This window comes from Rhinoderma darwinii, chromosome 3 (assembly GCF_050947455.1).
Source record: "Rhinoderma darwinii isolate aRhiDar2 chromosome 3, aRhiDar2.hap1, whole genome shotgun sequence".
Taxonomy (NCBI): domain Eukaryota; kingdom Metazoa; phylum Chordata; class Amphibia; order Anura; family Rhinodermatidae; genus Rhinoderma; species Rhinoderma darwinii.
The window spans coordinates 1,177,205-1,185,597 of record NC_134689.1 but is presented as its reverse complement, the minus strand read 5'-3'; the positions used below and the strand labels follow the sequence as shown (position 1 = coordinate 1,185,597).

The 8,393-nt window shown below is 41.8% G+C and overlaps 1 protein-coding gene across 5 annotated transcripts in view; it reads left to right on the top strand.

Annotated features, from left to right (window-relative positions):
- Positions 1-2,948: 2,948 nt before the first annotated feature.
- Positions 2,949-8,393, top strand: part of C2CD5 (C2 calcium dependent domain containing 5) — a 76,871-nt gene continuing 71,426 nt past the window's right edge. For 4 of the 5 annotated variants that reach the window (XM_075855640.1, XM_075855638.1, XM_075855639.1 and 1 more), the window contains exon 1: positions 2,949-3,019. The gene's annotated coding sequence lies outside the window, so the exon portion shown is untranslated. The remainder of the gene's footprint in view (positions 3,020-8,393) is intronic. The other variant, XM_075855637.1, reaches the window with a different exon arrangement.

Sequence of the window (8,393 nt, the reverse complement as noted above, 5' to 3'; positions counted from 1 at the left end):
AGTCAGTGTGTGGGGGTATTAGTCAGTGTATGGGGGGTATTAGTCAGTGTATGGGGGGTATTAGTCAGTGTGTGGGGGTATTAGTCAGTGTGTGGGGGTATTAGTCAGTGTATGGGGTATTAGTCAGTGTATGGGGGTATTAGTCAGTGTATGGGGTATTAGTCAGTGTATGGGGTATTAGTCAGTGTGTGTGGGTATTAGTCAGTGTATGGGGGGTATTAGTCAGTCTATGGGGGTATTAGTCAGTGTATGGGGGTATTAGTCAGTGTGTGGGGGTATTAGTCAGTGTATGGGGTATTAGTCAGTGTATGGGGGGTATTAGTCAGTGTATGGGGGGTATTAGTCAGTGTATGGGGGGTATTAGTCAGTGTATGGGGGTATTAGTCAGTGTGTGGGGGTATTAGTCAGTGTTTGGGGGTATTAGTCAGTGTATGAGGTATTAGTCAGTGTATGGGGGTATTAGTCAGTGTATGGGGGTATTAGTCAGTGTGTGGGGGTATTAGTCAGTGTATGGGGTATTAGTCAGTGTATGGGGGTATTAGTCAGTGTATGGGGGTATTAGTCAGTGTGTGTGGGTATTAGTCAATGTGTGGGGGTATTAGTCAGTGTATGGGGGTATTGGTCAGTGTATGGGGGTATTAGTCAGTGTGTGGGGGTATTAGTCAGTGTATGGGGGTATTAATCAGTGTATGGGGTATTAGTCAGTGTATGGGGTATTAGTCAGTGTATGGGGGGTATTAGTCAGTGTGTGCGGGTATTAGTCAGCGTGTGGGGGTATTAGTCAGTGTATGGGGTATTAGTCAGTGTATGGGGGGTATTAGTCAGTGTATGGGGTATTAGTCAGTGTATGGGGTATTAGTCAGTGTATGGGGGGTATTAGTCAGTGTGTGGGGGTATTAGTCAGTGTATGGGGTATTAGTCCGTGTATGGGGGTATTAGTCAGTGTATGGGGTATTAGTCAGTGTATGGGAGTATTAGTCAGTGTATGGGGGGTATTAGTCAGTGTATGGGGGGTATTAGTCAGTGTATGGGGGTATTAGTCAGTGTGTGTGGGTATTAGTCAGTGTATGGGGGGTATTAGTCAGTGTATGGGGGTATTAGTCAGTGTATGGGGGGTATTAGTCAGTGTGTGGGGGTATTAGTCAGTGTATGGGGGGTATTAGTCAGTGTATGGGGGGTATTAGTCAGTGTGTGGGGGTATTAGTCAGTGTATGGGGGGTATTAGTCAGTGTATGGGGGGTATTAGTCAGCGTATGGGGGGTATTAGTCAGTGTATGGGGGGTATTAGTCAGTGTGTGGGGGGTATTAGTCAGCGTATGGGGTATTAGTCAGTGTATGGGGGTATTAGTCAGTGTATGGGGTATTAGTCAGTGCATGGGGGTATTAGTCAGTGTATGGGGGGTATTAGTCAGTGTGTGGGGGTATTAGTCAGTGTGTGGGGGTATTAGTCAGTGTATGGGGGAATTAGTCAGTGTATGGGGGGTATTAGTCAGTGTGTGGGGGTATTAGTCAGTGTGTGGGGGTATTAGTCAGCGTGTGGGGGGTATTAGTCAGCGTATGGGGTATTAGTCAGTGTATGGGGGTATTAGTCAGTGTATGGGGGTATTAGTCAGTGTATGGGGTATTAGTCAGTGTATGGGGGGTATTAGTCAGTGTATGGGGGTATTAGTCAGTGTATGGGTGGTATTAGTCAGTGTATGGGGTATTAGTCAGTGTATGGGGGGTATTAGTCAGTGTATGGGGGTATTAGTCAGTGTATGGGGTATTAGTCAGTGTATGGGGTATTAGTCAGTGTATGGGGTATTAGTCAGTGTATGGGGTATTAGTCAGTGTATGGGGGGTATTAGTCAGTGTGTGGGGGTATTAGTCAGTGTGTGGGGGTATTAGTCAGTGTATGGGGTATTAGTCAGTGTATGGGGGGTATTAGTCAGTGTATAGGGGTATTAGTCAGTGTGTGGAGGTATTAGTCAGTGTATGGGGGTATTAGTCAGTGTGTGGAGGTATTAGTCAGTGTGTGGGGGTATTAGTCAGTGTATGGGGTATTAGTCAGTGTATGGGGGGTATTAGTCAGTGTATGGGGGGTATTAGTCAGTGTATGGGGGTATTAGTCCGTGTATGGGGGGTATTAGTCAGTGTATGGGGGTATTAGTCAGTGTATGGGGGGTATTAGTCAGTGTATGGGGGGTATTAGTCAGTGTATGGGGGTATTAGTCAGTGTGTGGAGGTATTAGTCAGTGTATGGGGGTATTAGTCAGTGTATGGGGTATTAGTCAGTGTATGGGGGGTATTAGTCAGTGTATGGGGGGTATTAGTCAGTGTGTGGGGGTACTAGTCAGTGTATGGGGGGTATTAGTCAGTGTATGGGGGTATTAGTCAGTGTGTGGGGGTATTAGTCAGTGTATAGGGGTATTAGTCAGTGTGTGGAGGTATTAGTCAGTGTATGGGGGTATTAGTCAGTGTATGGGGTATTAGTCAGTGTATGGGGTATTAGTCAGTGTATGGGGGGTATTAGTCAGTGTATGGGGGGTATTAGTCAGTGTATGGGGGTATTAGTCAGTGTGTGGGGGTATTAGTCAGTGTATGGGGTATTAGTCAGTGTGTGGGTATTAGTCAGTGTGTGGGGGGTATTAGTCAGTGTATGGGGGGTATTAGTCAGTGTATGGGGGGTATTAGTCAGTGTATGGGACATTAGTCAGTGTATGGGGGTATTAGTCAGTGTATGGGGGGTATTAGTCAGTGTGTGGGGGTATTAGTCAGTGTGTGGGGTATTATTCGCTGGTGGTCCTGTAATATAGAGCAGGAGATTACAGTACGTCTTGGTGCTCGTCTCCTCCACGTTCCTATATTAGCGTTGCAGTATAATATTACGTCTTATTACATGACACGACTGTGCTCGACAATCTCCGCCGCTTCGCGCTCTCTGAGTCTTGGTCCTGCCCGCTTTCCGTCCACAGCGTCACGTGACAGATCGGAAACGGAAGTCGTGACTGAAGTAAGAGATTTGGGGGTCCCGGAGAGAGTAAGTCATGTGACTTCGGAGGGGGGTAATATATATATATATACAGTGAGGAGGGGTGATATATATATACAGTGAGGAGAGGTGATATATATACAGTGAGGAGGAGGTGATATATATACAGTGAGGAGGAGGTGATATATATACAGTGAGGAGAGGTGATATATATACAGTGAGGAGGGGGTGATATATATATACAGTGAGGAGAGGTGATATATATACAGTGAGGAGGAGGTGATATATATACAGTGAGGAGGAGGTGATATATATATATACAGTGAGGAGGAGGTGATATATATACAGTGAGGAGGAGGTGATATATATACAGTGAGGAGGAGGTGATATATATACAGTGAGGAGGAGGTGATATATATACAGTGAGGAGGAGGTGATATATATACAGTGAGGAGGAGGTGATATATATACAGTGAGGAGGGGGTGATATATATACAGTGAGGAGGAGGTGATATATATACAGTGAGGAGGAGGTGATATATATACAGTGAGGAGGAGGTGATATATATACAGTGAGGAGGAGGTGATATATATACAGTGAGGAGGAGGTGATATATATACAGTGAGGAGGAGGTGATATATATACAGTGAGGAGGAGGTGATATATATACAGTGAGGAGGAGGTGATATATATATACAGTGAGGAGGGGGTGATATATATACAGTGAGGAGGGGGTGATATATATACAGTGAGGAGGGGGTGATATATATACAGTGAGGAGGAGGTGATATATATACAGTGAGGAGGAGGTGATATATATACAGTGAGGAGGGGGTGATATATATACAGTGAGGAGGGGGTGATATATATACAGTGAGGAGGAGGTGATATATATACAGTGAGGAGGAGGTGATATATATACAGTGAGGAGGAGGTGATATATATACAGTGAGGAGGAGGTGATATATATACAGTGAGGAGTAGGTGATATATATACAGTGAGGAGGAGGTGATATATATACAGTGAGGAGGAGGTGATATATATACAGTGAGGAGGGGGTGATATATATATACAGTGAGGAGGAGGTGATATATATACAGTGAGGAGGAGGTGATATATATACAGTGAGGAGGGGGTGATATATATATACAGTGAGGAGTAGGTGATATATATATACAGTGAGGAGGAGGTGATATATATATACAGTGAGGAGAGGTGATATATATACAGTGAGGAGGAGGTGATATATATACAGTGAGGAGGAGGTGATATATATATACAGTGAGGAGGAGGTGATATATATACAGTGAGGAGGAGGTGATATATATACAGTGAGGAGGAGGTGATATATATATACAGTGAGGAGGAGGTGATATATATATACAGTGAGGAGGAGGTGATATATATATACAGTGAGGAGGAGGTGATATATATATACAGTGAGGAGTAGGTGATATATATATACAGTGAGGAGGAGGTGATATATATACAGTGAGGAGGAGGTGATATATATACAGTGAGGAGGAGGTGATATATATACAGTGAGGAGGAGGTGATATATATATACAGTGAGGAGGGGGTGATATATATATACAGTGAGGAGGAGGTGATATATATACAGTGAGGAGGAGGTGATATATATATATATATACAGTGAGGAGGAGGTGATATATATACAGTGAGGAGGAGGTGATATATATATACAGTGAGGAGGGGGTGATATATATATATATATACAGTGAGGAGGAGGTGATATATATACAGTGAGGAGGAGGTGATATATATATACAGTGAGGAGGGGGTGATATATATACAGTGAGGAGGGGGTGATATATATATATATACAGTGAGGAGGAGGTGATATATATACAGTGAGGAGGAGGTGATATATATATACAGTGAGGAGGAGGTGATATATATACAGTGAGGAGGAGGTGATATATATATACAGTGAGGAGGAGGTGATATATATATATATATACAGTGAGGAGGAGGTGATATATATACAGTGAGGAGGAGGTGATATATATATACAGTGAGGAGGGGGTGATATATATATACAGTGAGGAGGAGGTGATATATATACAGTGAGGAGGAGGTGATATATATATACAGTGAGGAGTAGGTGATATATATATACAGTGAGGAGGGGGTGATATATATACAGTGAGGAGGAGGTGATATATATATACAGTGAGGAGTAGGTGATATATATATACAGTGAGGAGGAGGTGATATATATACAGTGAGGAGGAGGTGATATATATACAGTGAGGAGGGGGTGATATATATACAGTGAGGAGGAGGTGATATATATATACAGTGAGGAGGAGGTGATATATATACAGTGAGGAGGAGGTGATATATATACAGTGAGGAGGAGGTGATATATATACAGTGAGGAGGAGGTGATATATATACAGTGAGGAGGAGGTGATATATACAGTGAGGAGGGGGTGATATATATACAGTGAGGAGGAGGTGATATATATATACAGTGAAGAGGAGGTGATATATATACAGTGAGGAGGAGGTGATATATATACAGTGAGGAGGAGGTGATATATATATACAGTGAGGAGGAGGTGATATATATACAGTGAGGAGGAGGTGATATATATACAGTGAGGAGGTGGTGATATATATATACAGTGAGGAGGAGGTGATATATATACAGTGAGGAGGAGGTGATATATATACAGTGAGGAGGAGGTGATATATATACAGTGAGGAGGAGGTGATATATATACAGTGAGGAGGAGGTGATATATATACAGTGAGGAGGAGGTGATATATATACAGTGAGGAGGAGGTGATATATATATACAGTGAGGAGGAGGTGATATATATACAGTGAGGAGAGGTGATATATATACAGTGAGGAGGAGGTGATATATATACAGTGAAGAGGAGGTGATATATATACAGTGAGGAGGGGTGATATATATACAGTGAGGAGGAGGTGATATATATACAGTGAGGAGGAGGTGATATATATACAGTGAGGAGGAGGTGATATATATACAGTGAGGAGGAGGTGATATATATACAGTGAGGAGGGGGTGATATATATACAGTGAGGAGGAGGTGATTTATATATATACAGTGAGGAGGAGGGTGATATATATACAGTGAGGAGGAGGTGATATATATATACAGTGAGGAGGAGGTGATATATATACAGTGAGGAGGAGGTGATATATATACAGTGAGGAGGGGGTGATATATATACAGTGAGGAGGAGGTGATATATATATATACAGTGAGGAGGAGGTGATATATATATATACAGTGAGGAGGAGGTGATATATATATACAGTGAGGAGGAGGTGATATATATACAGTGAGGAGGGGGAGATATATATACAGTGAGGAGGAGGTGATATATATATACAGTGAGGAGGGGGTGATATATATACAGTGAGGAGGAGGTGATATATATACAGTGAGGAGGAGGTGATATATATATACAGTGAGGAGGAGGTGATATATATACAGTGAGGAGGGGGAGATATATATACAGTGAGGAGGAGGTGATATATATATACAGTGAGGAGGGGGTGATATATATACAGTGAGGAGGAGGTGATATATATATACAGTGAGGAGGGGGTGATATATATATACAGTGAGGAGAGGTGATATATATACAGTGAGGAGGAGGTGATATATATACAGTGAGGAGGGGGTGATATATATACAGTGAGGAGGAGGTGATATATATACAGTGAGGAGGGGGTGATATATATACAGTGAGGAGGGGGTGATATATATACAGTGAGGAGGAGGTGATATATATACAGTGAGGAGGAGGTGATATATATACAGTGAGGAGGAGGTGATATATATACAGTGAGGAGGGGGTGATATATATACAGTGAGGAGGAGGTGATATATATACAGTGAGGAGGGGGTGATATATATACAGTGAGGAGGGGGTGATATATATACAGTGAGGAGGAGGTGATATATATACAGTGAGGAGGAGGTGATATATATACAGTGAGGAGGAGGTGATATATATACAGTGAGGAGGAGGTGATATATATACAGTGAGGAGGAGGTGATATATATATACAGTGAGGAGGAGGTGATATATATACAGTGAGGAGGAGGTGATATATATACAGTGAGGAGGAGGTGATATATATACAGTGAGGAGGGGGTGATATATATACAGTGAGGAGGAGGTGATATATATACAGTGAGGAGGAGGTGATATATATACAGTGAGGAGGAGGTGATATATATACAGTGAGGAGGGGGTGATATATATATACAGTGAGGAGGGGGTGATATATATACAGTGAGGAGGAGGTGATATATATACAGTGAGGAGGGGGTGATATATATACAGTGAGGAGGAGGTGATATATATACAGTGAGGAGGGGGTGATATATATATATATACAGTGAGGAGGAGGTGATATATATATACAGTGAGGAGGAGGTGATATATATATACAGTGAGGAGGAGGTGATATATATACAGTGAGGAGGAGGTGATATATATACAGTGAGGAGGAGGTGATATATATACAGTGAGGAGGAGGAGGTGATATATATACAGTGAGGAGGAGGTGATATATATACAGTGAGGAGGAGGTGATATATATACAGTGAGGAGGAGGTGATATATATATACAGTGAGGAGGAGGTGATATATATATACAGTGAGGAGGAGGTGATATATATACAGTGAGGAGGAGGTGATATATATATACAGTGAGGAGGAGGTGATATATATACAGTGAGGAGGAGGTGATATATATACAGTGAGGAGAGGTGATATATATACAGTGAGGAGGAGGTGATATATATACAGTGAGGAGAGGTGATATATATACAGTGAGGAGCAGGTGATATATATACAGTGAGGAGGAGGTGATATATATACAGTGAGGAGGAGGTGATATATATACAGTGAGGAGGAGGTGATATATATACAGTGAGGAGGAGGTGATATATATACAGTGAGGAGGAGGTGATATATATCACCTCTCCTCACTGTATATATATCACCTCCTCCTCACTGTATATATATCACCTCCTCCTCACTGTATATATATATCACCTCCTCCTCACTGTATATATATCACCTCCTCCTCACTGTATATATATCACCTCCTCTATAATGTAATATCACCTCCTCTATAATGTAATATCACCTCCTCTATAATGTAATATCACCTCCTCTATAATGTAATATCACCTCCTCTATAATGTAATATCACCCCCTCTATAATGTAATATCACCCCCCTCTATAATATAATATCACCTCCTCTATAATGTAATATCACCACCTCTATAATGTAATATCACCTCCTCTATAATGTAATATCACCTCCTCTATAATGTAATATCACCTCCTCTATAATGTAATATCTCCTCCTCTATAATGTAATATCACCTCCTCTAT